The sequence below is a fragment of the Pavona decussata genome, unplaced genomic scaffold, assembly GCF_977016875.1.
Source record: "Pavona decussata unplaced genomic scaffold, jaPavDecu1.1 SCAFFOLD_145, whole genome shotgun sequence".
Classification (NCBI taxonomy): domain Eukaryota; kingdom Metazoa; phylum Cnidaria; class Anthozoa; order Scleractinia; family Agariciidae; genus Pavona; species Pavona decussata.
The window spans coordinates 761-14994 of NW_028145558.1; the positions used below are offsets into that span (position 1 = coordinate 761).

Genomic DNA, 14234 nt, shown 5'->3' on the forward strand with positions numbered 1-14234 from the left:
ACTTCGTCCAATCAGAAAGGGGCAATCAGCGGGAAGCTTTGTGGCTGGCACGTAAGAATTTTGCTGCGCATTCCACTCGCTCGAATACTGTGGGATTTTGATTTTCTTCGAGGACTAGCTCGGGGCCGTTTGGATGGATTTTCGATTGGAAGGTACGAGAAGAATCGAAAATCTTTTGACCTTTATGCTGTGAAGTTTGAAATCGAAGCGATGCGTTTTTTGGGGGAAAAATCGCTCCGGCGCTGGAACCCTTTCAAAACAAGTTTTCCTCCCTTCTCACTCTTCTATTACGCTCGAGTGAACGTTCAACGCCGAACCCTTCAAATGGCTAAAATCGCCGTCTTCAACCTTAGGAACGACAACACACAACATTTAAGGTAAAACTACGTTTATTTTGATGTTAAATGAGAATATCTATCGCAATCTAGTACGATAATACGAGGATTTTCGATATTCCCATACATTGCCTCTATAAATTCAAAATACAAACGGTCACATAGTTTGTGTGGGCCCCCTATGTGAGTACGAGCGAAGAGGCGATTTACTGTAGTTGTCTTTGCTAGTCTTTGCTTCTAGAGATTTGGATAAAACAGGATAAAAGTAACAGTGTTCAGACATCTTCCTGTATTAGGATGGTGGATAAAAAAAAAGGATTAATTTCTGCATAAGTTTTCAGGTTTGGAAGCATCGAATTTTTCCTACGCCTCATCTTATTTTCCTGCACGTCTGTGTGGAAATGTTCCGTTTTGACAGCAGATTTGAAGGAAAACTTTTAGTGTGATAAGCTTAAATGTCAAAAGTAGAAGGGGTTTTGCTGTGTCGGTGGAAGGCGAAAGGTCCGACAGCTCCGTCAATCAAGGAGGTAAGATAACTTCAAATCTTTATGTATGCATACACACCTTCAAACTGTTTGTAGTGTTGTTTTTTTTCTGACGAGGGAGCAATTTTCTAAAAGAAATCTTTAATCAAGATAATATTAAAATTGCAAGCTAATACGGACAATAGTAGGCCAGTGTTGTTATATGAATTCATGTGGTCTACTAATACTAGGAGATCGTTCCAAACTGGTACACCGTGGAGCAATTGAAAAACGAGTCATTATAAGCTATAGGGATTTACAAAATATTTAAAATTTCATCTTTTTCTAGTCAAATTGAATGATTTTTTTTATGTTTAGGTTCAGAGAAACCACAGAGAAACCACAGCAGTAATTGGCTGCCTGTTATTCTTGATATTGTAAAGTCAAAACAACAATCACTTGTGAATTCCTTTTGCTACTTTGTATATATGGAAACTAGCAATAATCAAAAGTGGATCAGAGAGTGCGTTTGATAACCTTGATCCTAGCGTAGGTTCTCTCCTTTGCCAATTTGGTGATGATGTCATCTGCCCCTGCAAAATCTACAGGGGTTGCCAGATATACACATGTATGTCCCAATATCCTTTCATCCATGGCAATCAACTTTGGTTCTCCCACACAATCTCAACTCCAATCTGTGTAAGGAGTGTGTTCTTTCTATGTTGAATGCAATAAATGTCGTAAGTCTAATTATGCAAGGGAAAAATTTTTTTTTCAGTCCCTAGTCATTTGTACCTGGTTTTAAATTAAGTTAGTAAATTGTTTGACATAGAAGCAAATAACAATTGTGTATAAATCCTCTACTGTCGCTGCCAAAATCTTTACCAAAAAAAAATCCATCAGGCAGTTATGGGAGCCGGTTATCCCCAGCAGTTTTTCCACACTTTGCTACACGAGAGTTAACTTGGAGTAAAGTTGGAAATAACACAACAATTAAGGGATAATGAAATTTTGTGTTGTGCAGTACTGACTATACAACTGAGAAATCAGGGAATTATCCTTGGAGTGTAAATTTCTGTGTGGGAAGGAAACCACTTAAATTTTGCATTACCCTAGTAAGGAGATTAAGGACCGTGCCTACTATTGTTACTGCGCATACGTTCTGCGCATCTCGAGATTCCTATGGGTGGTGCCTACTAATACAGGAATATTTTTGCGCGGTTTAAAACCCATGATACGGAGAAAGCAGAACTTGACAAATGCTTTTGGTATCTCATAAGAAAATTGGGGGTAACCATGCATTTTTCAGAAATAATTAGGCGTCAATTTAGGAAAAAATCCCATACATTGGTTTATATTTTGGCGCTTTTTAGAGATATTATTGCTTAGTTATCTCTGAAAAATGCATGGTTACCCCCAATTTTCTGTTTAGATTCCAATAGCCCTTGCTAACATCTGCTTTTCCCGCATAGTTATAAACCAAACAAAAATACTTCGGTATTAGTAGGCACCGTCCTTAATTTTGGTCCATCAGTGATAAAAAAAATCCTGGGGTCATAGGTTTTAGTCCATCAAAGAGTTTTTCTTTACCTTTCATGGACCACAATTCCTAACTGAGGTAACACTGAACAGAAAACCAAGCGGTTTCGTTCCACCACAAAAATTTACACCGCAGATTTTATTCTCTTTTTTCTCAATTAAGGAGCAGGCCTTGCTCCAACCCATTAACCTTTTGTCCTTACAAGCAAAATCCCAATTTAAGAAGTCATTAGACCGCTAAACACTTCACTCCTGCAGACTCATCACTCCAGTTTATGGATAGCACCTCATCTGAGAAGTACCATTCATTTTTACACAGTAAAATATCTACCATGTATCATAACATTAATTTTAATAAGCATTCTCTAAAAAATGTTCCTTACTTTAATTTTCATCATCGTGTTTTTCCGAGAGAAAAAAATAGAAGGAACAAGAGTGCCTAAAGAGAGTTGAGTGCATGTACATGTACTCTTCTGAATTCACAAAATGATGTACAACATATACTTTGCTTGAAATATAATTTGCAAATTAAAAGCATTATATCACTTTATTCTCCAAAACAATAAGTGGATTAAACTATTTTGATATAAATAAAGATTTTACATAAACCCTGGACAGAATGGAAAAGGGAAATAATATTTACCTAGTGCTTTTCCTTAAATGTTACTGAAAAAGTTATACCAGACTATGTGATAAGGTGTAGAAAACTGTAGCACTGGTTACTGCATGTCACAAAACCCATGAAAATTAACAGTTATTATTGGATATTCAAAAGTAAGTAAAAGAAAACAATTTACTTGGTATATTAACATTTTTATAATAATGTTATGTGACAATCACTTCAGTGGAAGTACTCTACCAATTTTTTTTAACTTCCTAGTGAAAATGAATTTTGCTCAAAAAATAGGAGGCAAAAAACTGACTGAAGCAAATCCAAGAGAATTTTAACAACTATTTGTTCTTGAAGAATTGGGAGTGCTGAAAAACATTGAGAGTTCAAATAACTAAGATTGCACTGCAAAAATAAATAACTGTACATATTTCATAATTCATTACCCACTACCAAGTTTTAAATTTTTCTTTCAATTAAAAGAGATGGCTGATAAGAAGTTTGACCTTGTATCAGTTAAATCACAGTCTTCAAAAGAAGCCAGGGTCTGGTTGCATTAAACATGGCCTGAATATCAGTCATCTCCTCTCTAGATGATTGGTGAGAGATGGGAAACAGCTGATATTCAGGCTTTGTAAAAAATATATATATTTAACCAAAGGTAAGGTGAGATTTTGTCTTACAGACAGTGCAACAAACTCAACCGGGGCCACCGATAAAACCGACACTTTGAAATTTAAAGACATGTTCTCGTTTTTGATTGGTTTACCAACTACCAAAGCCAGACTCCTTTGTTGTAAACGTGACCTATGATTGGCTGATCAATGTTGGGTGGCCCCAGTTGAGTTCGTTGCACCGTAAAGTATACAGGGAATGCCCCTTGTTCAGCATATTTCTGTAGCCTCCATCAATTGAATAGTTATAATATAAGAATGATTGAGTGACAGTGCTAACTGTTGCTTAACGTGCAGCTATTGTAGGCCCAGACATCCAGTGGCCAATCTCTGTTGTACACAACATGCTAGAGCAACAGCCCTGCCTGGCCAACTAATTAAAATCTTTACTGCTGAAGAAAAATTTTATATGCTCAGCGAGTGCCCATTCAATTTGGTTCCTGCCATCACATCAACATTTATCAAAAGGTAAACAATTTAATACACAACTGGATCTATCCCTTGATGGGAAAAGTGCACAAAAACTTTCACACAAGAATGGATGATTTACAAGTTTATGAACTGCCTCAACAAGAACGTCCATTAACAAAGTGATTCATGAGCCAAACTGTGTTTTCATCACATCTGTCATGATCTGTGATGGTAAATATAAAGCTTACATCAATTTATTTTTTGCTACAGCTAAAACACAAGATCTAAACCTACCAGTAAAGGTTACACCCTCTGTGCATGGCTTTTGTGCCCAGGCAGTGGCAAATCTTAAAACACTCCTAAGTGAGGGTTCATAATTTAAGCAGATGGGGGCCTATGATGATTTTTAAATTTTTCCCTAAGTTCACGTTTTGGATAATGCTATTGTTTGATGAGGTCAGGTTTACGAGATGCCGAATTGTCCAGAATTTGCAAGTCTGATTACCACATCAGGATTCATCGAGCACACGAAAGCAGTGACTGGGGGAAAGCTGGCTGGAAAGGACTAATCTTGCAGGTTGCTGAGATGCCATTACCAATGGCGGTTCTATAAAATGGAATATTTTCAAAGATTTCATGACAAATCAGACCAAGAAAATTTAGAAGACGACTGTAACTAACTCACTATGAAATTACGAAGATAAAGAATAAAAAGAAATGCATGGAGGGTTGCTCATGCATGACATAGCATTGCACATTGACGATGCACCTGTTGTCAGATTACATAAGGGAATTTGTAACAGAGAGGGAGGAGAAGGCAGGTTTTTTTTTTCAACAGGACCCAGCTAATCAAGATTACTTGAAGGCATCTGAAAGTTCAAAAAAACATGTACCTGGCTATAATTATTATTTTGCAACAATTTGTGGCTAGAGTTATACATGGAAATTGTCAAAGACACCTGCAAGGTTAAGAAAGAGCAGCAGTGTGCTTCATGTGAAAATGGTTGGCTGGCTCCATAATGGGCAGAATTCCATGCCCTTTCCTGGAAAAAGAGAAGTTAAGGTACAAATTAAAATGTCTTTGAATCTCCGGCTACTTCTTTAGATGGAACAGCATGACCAGTACTGTTGATGACTTTATGCCTAATTCCTTCAATGAAGGAAAGCTGAACAGAGCGACAGAAATTGCAGACTTTTCTTCTACTATAGTTTGAAGTTTTTGTGGTTTCTGAGGAGCTAGTGAAAATATACCTATAGTGCATTCAAAACATCTCCATTTTTCCAAAGATTTGCAAAGTCAAGCAACCATTGAGAAGCGATGAAACAGAGAATGAGGATAACAATTGGGAAGAGTTACTACCATCTGGAGGGTTAAAATCGCTCTTTTTTTTCACTTAACACTCTCTTGAAAAACACTCCCTTCCATACAAGAAAAAAATTAGTAACCAGTCATCTACAAGAAGCAAAGGGGACAGACATTAGCGACAATGAAAGTCCCAGGCCAGCGTCTTTTACAAGCTAACAAACCCACATCTGATGATCATGATAAAAAAGGTGGAGAGCTGACGACACTGTTGTTGTGGGTGAAACATGGTGCAGTGAAACTGAGGGGATGCTGAGTGAGAATGATGATAGTGAGTGTGAATACCATTGCCGGCAAATAAAAAGTGCAGCACTAGAAGTGGACACACTGCAGTCAATAATTATTGGTAAATCGCTTAACCCTAAATAGTATAGAAAAGTACTTAGAATATTGTTAGTTGTTAACTGGAAGGGGTATTTTGCAGAATGCCGAACGCCGAATGTTGCATTTTACGCCACCTATAACAGTTTAGCAGTAAGGTTACCGTATACTTTTAGGGGTCTTTCGCGTCGAAGCAATGTAGCATGTCCGGTTTAAACTGTAGATGTAAACCCCTATATCAAATTAAAGCTTATAGAGCTGGCTTAATCAAACTATATCAAGAATTTTGAAATTAAATGAATTGTCGAATTTTTTACCACCTCTAAATGTGAGCATCCGAATCACCTTTTAAACGGCTACAAGTCAAGTGAATTTTGTTTTTCGCTAATTTAATTTGCTCCTCAGTTTCCGGTACACCCAAAGCGCAAAAAAAACATGTCTGCGTTCTGTGATATTGAATTGCAGTGAAAAGTTACAGAACATTTTCGAAATACCATTAAAGAAATGTGAAGTGTTCGTATAAAAATCACTTGGAGAAAAAATATTTCAAAAGAAAAAATTGGCGACACGTCTTTGTTCCTTATATGTTAAACTAGCTACTGTCCAAAATTGAAGGTAAACAAACAAATTCCATTTGAGTTTTAGCAAGTGCCCCCTTCAAGTGAAAAAATTGATTCAAGAAAACAGCGCTAAAAATTCGACAATTCATTTTATTTAAAAATTCTTGGTATAGTTTAATAAGCCGGCTCTATGTAAGCTAATTTGATGTGGGGGTTAGGTATCCACAGTTTAAACCGGACGCTCTACATCGCTTGGACGCAAGACACCTATTAAGCAACAAACAAAGTTATGAAGGTCTAAGCACATTTCTTTTCTGTTTAGGGCTAACACTGATTATACAGGCAGTTAGCTTTAATTTGTTGTTATGGCAGCCATTGCATTAAAGGACTTCTATTCTTCTGTTCTGCAAAATACCCCTGCCGCTTGAAAATTAAACCTTAATTCTACTCGGCCTCATGCAAATAAAAATACTATCGGCTATACAATAAGGTACATTAAGGTGTACATGTAGTAAGTAAGGTGTCCTCTTGAAACCCGAGAACCCATTTCAGCAGAACTGACATTCTTAAAGCTATACATGGATGTGAGTGGGGGGTACAAAAAAATATCAAAATATTATGTACACTGTACAGGAAAATATTCAGGACGGGTTGGCTACAGTATTTATCGAGTTTTGATAGTTTTCTTCACGCTCAAAGTATTATTTTGTTGTTATCATTCTTTTTAGTTTTAAAGATGATTGAGGCGAACTGTCACTGTCTTAGGAAAATTTTGTTGATCAACCATAAACCTCAGAGAAAAAGGCTACACTAACCATGAAACAGACTTAAAATATACATGTAACCTGGAGTAATAAATGAAAAAACAAACTGGGATAATTCACAACAATCAGAACAGAGATAAACTAAATGACGATCTTCAAAAATTTGCACAAACAAGCGAACAAATTTAGCGTACGCTTGATGTTATGATGAAAATGAGGTCACACTAATGACTAATTTTACATTCGCTTTTAACGTTCTTTGAAAAGGCATATCCTATCCTTTAAAGTATTTGTGTTTGTTCTCTGTGAAGATTGTCAGAAATAAATGCAAAAATTAGAAATATATGCGAGAAAAACTTGTCAGTAGTTTATGCTAGCTATATATATAACGACAACAAAGTGACTTTAACGAGACGTTTGTTTCACTGACTATTTTACTAGTGAGAATCAAATTTTCTTACATGAAGCAAAAAGGAATGAGATTAGAAAATAAAACTCCAGGGGAAATAACGAACATGGACCGAAAAATGAGCTCAAGAGACTTTTCTGAAGTTAGCAGTAGCTTAAGTTAAACATGTTGCAGTGTGAACACTGCCAAAAAATAACTTGCAAAAGTCGACAGCAAAGTTTTGTCAACAAAATCACATATAACACTTAAGCTTAAATATACTCGCCTCTTTGGAAATAACCAGTCCTTTTATTCCATTGCTGTTTTTTTCGTTCGTTTTACAACGTTAACTGAGCAAAAAGTTTCATATCAAGAGGAAAAATCCAACGTTTCTTCGAGGATCAGATCCGCTGTTTATAATGTGCCGCCTCTAGAACAGTCCTTTTTCGCCGCTATTCGCCTTGCTCTTTTTCCCGCTGTTGGAAAGCAAAATTGGACCAGATTAGCAAATAAAACGCCAAGGGATCGAAATAATGAACATGAACCGAAAAAAAAAAATGAGCTAAAAGGAAAACTCTGAAGTTAGCAGTATTAACTGCGTGTCAACACAGCAAGAAATCAATTTATTGCAAAACAGCCGCAAATGAGCAAAGTTTTGTCTACAAAATCACATGAATATACATGTACTTGCCTCTTCTGAGAATAGCCAGTCCTTTTATTCCATTGCTGATTTTTTCGTTCGTTTTACAGCGTTAAGTGAGCGAAACGTTTCACTTCAAGAATGAAGAGGAAAAATCCAACTTCTCGTCGCGCGGGATCGGAGTAAAATGATTCACTTCACGATCGGCGACGCTAAAAGCAGGAACGGTGGAACGGCGGAACGGCGGAACGGTGGAAAATCACTACAAATCCTAAAGCATAGAACGGCGGAAATCACCCCAAATAAACTGTAACCTTGACCCTAACCCTTACCCGTTCCGTGTTCTTGGATTTGGGGTGATTTTCTGCCTTTCCACCGTTCCGGTTTTTAGGGTTGCCCCTTCATGCTGTTTATGATCAATGCCCCCTTCATGTAAATTCCCGCCGCGCGTAGTCTTACTCTTTCTCCCGCTGTTGAAAGGTAAAATTTGGAGGAGATCGGATGAGATTAAAAAATAAAACTCCAAGGGAAATTTTAAACATGGACCGAAAAAAAAAATGAGCTCAAAAGACTGCTCTTAAGTTAGCAATATTAAGCTCAAGTTTAAATTACACGGCGTGTCAACACTGCAAGAAAACAAGATCTTGCACGATACGGATAGCAATCCAGCAAAGTTTTGTCAACAAGATCACATGAATATACTCGCCTCTTCTGAGCATAATCAGTCTTTTTATTCCATTGTTGAGTTTTGTCGTTTGTTTTACAACGTCAAGTGGACGAAACGTTTCACTTCTAGAGGAAAAGTCCAACGTTTCGTAGCGCCGGATCGGAGTAAAATGGTTTCACTTCAAGATTCTGATGACGTGCCAGTCAATTTGTTTCCTCCACCGCTATACGTCTTGCTGTTTCTCCCGCTGTCGGACACATAAATTGACTTTGTATTTTGTCGTCTTTAAAATTATGTTTTGCTTTTCTTTTTTCTAAAACGCAGTTGGCGATGCAACTTCCCGCCGAAAAACAAGAAAAACGCGGGTTACCACACAGGTTGACTGTGGCATTTCACAGTGGCTTACATAGAGGGGCGGAAGGACGTACGGACGGACGTACGCCGGACGGACAGTGACGTCATAACCAAACCAAAATTTCTCGCGTTCACGGGTTACCAAATTCTCTTAGCTATGGGGCTCCGCTGCGCGCGCCTGCGGCGCGCGCGAGAGCTCCGCTATGATATATTATCTATGTCAAAGATAACTTGCGGTAGAAACAAATATTAAGGTAAAAAAATTGACGATGTCGAGATTTGTAATCATCGAAGCAATTCCATACCGATTTTTATACAATGGTACCCGTTCTGCATGTTGTGTTTGCTTTCTCAGCCAAATGCAAGACTTAATGCAAAATTTGAGACTTACCTTTAAGCATAGAAGAGGCAAGAACGATATTGAGGCACTTCCGTTCCTGGTAGGTTGTATAGTCAGTAAAGTCAGTAAAGCATATTCGTCCGTCCGAATATTCGTCAATTCACTGCACCACTCAGCGAACCTCCATGCTGATCGCGAAAAATAAAAATTGTGTCAGCGGACGTGTCTTATGTTGTGTAAGCTTATGCCACGTGTCGCGAATTGGAGTCGAATGACAGAGGTCGTTCGAGTTTGTAATTGCATGGTTGAAATGGACAAAAGAATCTTTTGAGACAATTTTGATCAATTCTTGCTTTCTTTTTTTAATCCCTTATTTGTATCTTTTTAAAATAGTTTTCAAATATTGAATAGGTGTGATTTGGGTAACGCCATTCATGCGAGTGCCCTAGGAAAGTCTGAAAAAAAGATAAAAAAAAAAAAATCACAGACACGAACAGGATCGAACCCATGTCTTCTGCGACAGCGGTGCTAAAAATGCTTTAAAATACTCAGTTTTACATTGTCTCATCCTTAAAAAACAAAGTGGGTGAAAACAGCATCCGTATGTGTAACCCTAACGTGGAACACCACATCCCGCTCCCACTGGATTTTCCTTGTTTTTTTTTTTTTTTTAGTAAAAGAACAACTTGAATGAGTCGTTCGGAAAATTCTTTGTAAAGGTATTGCTGACACAGTCCGCCAAAAAAATAGTTTAAAGGTTGTACAGTCTGCTTTCCCATCATTTTTTTCAATGGGTTAACGTTCAGTTGTAAATTCCATTGATCACCTTGACACTTAAACTTTCACCACAGTGAAATTATCTAATTCTCCATTCCTTTGGTGTCGCACGTTGTTATTTTAGGCCTGTTTGCCTACTCGTCAAAATGGCGTCGAAAACCGTGATAAGGCCTATTTACATGTCAGTCTTGATGTCGGCAGTAAGATTTCAGAGTTCTCGTAGAAATTTCCCTAGTTTATTGGCGGTATAAAACTATGAATTTTTCTTTACATTAAAGCACAAGTATTTCAAGAATAACAATTGTCTCTCAAGTTTTTTAATTTTTTTTGTCAGTTAATGCGTCTTTTTCGGAAAGATTTCCAGAGAAATGTTCTACATTCCATTCAAGTGCCGGGCTTTAAAAAGGAATTCGAACGCATGTTTATTTCATTCTCGGAAATAATAGTCAGTCACGCGTGACATGGATTGACTGTAACAAAGGAGCACGATCATGGAAGGGGGCGGGGTTGTTTATAGTAAGTTCATGCACATTCCAGTTCACGAATTTGTTAGTTCAAGGAAATATATTGTCTCATACCTTGTATTTTTTGCCTCATTTCGTTTCTTGGAAGAATAAAAGGTAGTCAATTCACGGAACCAATGTCCGCCAGAATACGGAACTGCATCGAGTGTTGTCACCGATTACCTATCCTAAGCAAGTAAGCTTCAGAGACTTAACTTTTTTATATTGGCTTTAATCCTTATTTGACCCACAAATGACCTGTGATGATGAAAAAAAAAAAAAGAAAAAAAAAAAGGAAAAAAAAATGACCCCGACCCCGACCCCGCGTTTTACTGAAACCCCGGCACAACTTTCAACGTGCTCTGAAAATGCATTATCAACTAGTGATCTGAAATTGAACTCCCACGGACTGGATATACCTACAATTGTAGTAACTTTCGAGTTGGAGTCTTCTACCTTCGGTTACTTGGTGTAGTTAGTTATCTTTGCTACATATTTTGTGAATCTGCAACTTGTTTAGTGTCCCATTTCTCGAAGATTGGGGAAAAATAAATCAAAACTGGTTTTAAATAACGCTACAGTTTTCTCTATAACTTCACTGTAAAAATTCGGAAGAAAACGACAAAAATTTTAAGTTTACAAAACATGTTTCGACAGAGACTTCTGACATCTTCAGTTAGTAAGCGTTGGAAGTGAATTTATGTTAAGTAGGCAAAAATGCTAATTATGACAAACGGTTACAACAACTGAATAAACATGAGACGTGACGATGTGAGAATTATAAAGGTTAAATGATTCAAGGAAGGTTGTTCTCTTTGAATATGAAAAGCCTCTTTTATCTTGAGTTGGAAAATGGGAGAGGCGTGATCTAAAACATGGAGACAATCTAATGAACATAAGGCGCAACAATGTTCAGAATTCTGTCAATTTTCCAACTTGTGTTTTAATCTTACTGTCAAGAACTACAAAGCTTTTTGTAATTGAAGGTATCTCTTCAAATATCACCTCTTTAGACTACTTATTTACATGCAAAACATGCCTTTATACCTTGATATATAGCTTGACGTTAACCACAACGCAGAGTAAACCTGTACCATTTATTTTAATTCAAATTTCGTTTGTCTAGTTTACTTCACTTATTAAAAGAGAAAAGCTCAATGTCATATTGTCCGAAACAGGTGAATAACAAATTGTTAAACTTTAGAAATGCTCAGTACCTGTTGTTTATTTTTTCAGGAAATTGTTTCGTCAAATTTTGCACAATTCTAGCTTTAAAGTTGTAGAAGCAAACAATCATGGCGGTATAGAATCGTTGTTTGGTTCTCAATCTTTTGTTAAGAGTAAATGTCCCTAAGCATCAAATATAATCGTCAAATCGCGGACACAGCTCACAATTCGATTTCGCTCATACTTTTTCTATAGATAGGCCTTTGACCCAAACTAAACAAAACAGGGTTAGTTCGTTTTAAAATTCGTTTCCTTGAGAGTAATTTAAAAAAAACGTTTGCGTTGGTTTTGAGGCTAATTTGGATCGAAATTTCACAATATTCATAGCATTCTAGTGTTCGTTAAAAATACACTGTAAATCTTCCTTTGCTGGAACTTTATAGTTTGGTCTCTAGAAAATTCAGCAGTGATAAGAAAAGCGGTTATTTTCTTCCTTAACAACGGTCATGGGTTTTTTCTTGAAGCCACCTTCGATACTCTTTTCAAATAGTTTTGAGGTACCTTAAAATAACTCCCTAAAAATCATGTCGGTACTCCAAACTAGGACCTCAAACTATACTGCAGATACAAATAAAGGATAGATGTCAAAAGTTATGCTGGCATTTTTTTGGGATGTCGGTTAGTTGTGTGATACGACTTCATTGAAGTTTGCTAATATGACAAATTTGCCGACGGACGCCATTTTGAAAACTAAGGGGCAACACTAAAATCAGGAATCCGGAATCCGGAGTACGGAACAGAAAACTGGACTCCGGATCCAGAGGAATCCTCAAGATTGATCAATTAGATTGTACAAAAATTGTATGAAAATATTGTCAACGCAAATGTTATATTTTTCGATTCGGGGCACCAGAGAAAAAATCTAATTAAGTCATTATTTCCCGCAAATGATTGGTGTCACGGTTAAAACATTTTAAAACGATCGAGCGTACAGTAAAGAAAAGAAATTTGATCGTCTATATCTTCATTTTGAAACTATGTTAAGGTTTTCTGGAGACAATCTTTGTACAACCTAATTGTTGAATTTTGAGGCTTCCGCTGGAACCGGATTCTGGATTCTGGATTTCGGATTTCAGATTCCGGATTCCTGCTTTTAGTGCTGCCCCTTTGGAATGGGTTTCCTGGAGAACCAGACACTGACTGAGCATGTATTTGAGTTTGTTTGTTTGTTTGTTTTTTTTTTTTTTTGTTTTTTTTCGAAAGCGTCAGTCCAAAATTTCCCTTTTTTGGTGGATCAAATATCCAAGAATAAAATGTTTCGGGACTACTACAGATTTTCACATATGCGACAAAGAAATGGATTGAAATAAGCTTACCTGTTTGTATCAAATTACCCTTGTCGAAGGGCCGTTTCTCACAGTAAACGTCACATGGCCTTCCGTCATTACTTTACCCCCTCAATTTACCTCAAGACGGCAGTATAAGTCCAAAGTGTATTGAACTCCATAATGTCTATGATTATGTACCTGTTCTGTCCAAAACGGTGTGCTGTGACCCGCGGCAATCGTGAAACCGTAGCAATGACAAGTATTGTTTGAATGCGTGCCTCGGTTAAAGAGTCTCTTGCAAAGTGAAGAAAGCAAATCAGTCGAAACGAAACTCGAAATGGAATAAAAACAAATATCATGAAAGGATAAATGCCGTCATTACATCAAATTCGAAGCAAAGACAGTTATCTCGCAAACCCGGTTCTCAGTTTAATAAAACTTATTAGAATATTTACTGAAATAAACAACCTTTCGGAGCCGACTCTTTTCTTTCATGTTTCCGAAATGCGGCTGTTAACCGAAAGCTGATACGTCTGGTCAGAAGAAGGAAAATGTCTTTCTCTCTTTTGGTCGGTGGCGAATGTGGATGTGATTCAAGAAGTAGGATTCTGTCGTGTGGGATCCTACCTCGTGTGTCGTGCAACAAGAGTGTATCAGGTCACAAAAAACTGTTGAAATTTAGTGGCTGTGAAACGGAAGTCGAGCTCATACTAGCAAGAAGTGCCAGCCTGTTTTCAAACACCGCCGAACATCCAGGAAATGACCATATGTCCCTTGCACCGTGAACGTTTGGGTATTGGTTGGCGGTAATCTCGTACCCTGATCTCAGTCGGTTCGGGAATGTCGAGATTAGGTTGGCTATCGATCAAGTCATGCAGCTTGGCGAGCGAGAAGAAGTTATCAAATTTTCCAGTTAAAATGTTAAGGGAGCTTTGTGAGAATCTGGGATTAAATGTGGATGGAACTTACCGTTCATTGATCTGCTTACCCAGCTTGTTGGGGAAAGGTCATGTGCACGTAAATGACACC

The 14234-nt window shown here is 37.5% G+C and overlaps 1 long non-coding RNA gene across 3 annotated transcripts; it reads right to left on the minus strand.

Annotated features, from left to right (window-relative positions):
* Nucleotides 1-2839: 2839 nt before the first annotated feature.
* Nucleotides 2840-9294, minus strand: LOC146466290 (uncharacterized). 3 transcript variants are annotated; one of them, XR_014868065.1, is made up of 3 exons: nt 8121-9294; nt 4993-7905; nt 2840-4256 (listed from the first exon to the last, which is right to left on the minus strand). It is a non-coding gene; the product is annotated as an uncharacterized LOC146466290 (long non-coding RNA). The 3 variants fall into 3 exon arrangements; XR_014868064.1 differs by having other exon boundaries at nt 4927-7905; XR_014868063.1 differs by lacking the exon at nt 2840-4256 and having other exon boundaries at nt 4265-5076; nt 7716-7905.
* Nucleotides 9295-14234: the final 4940 nt, after the last annotated feature.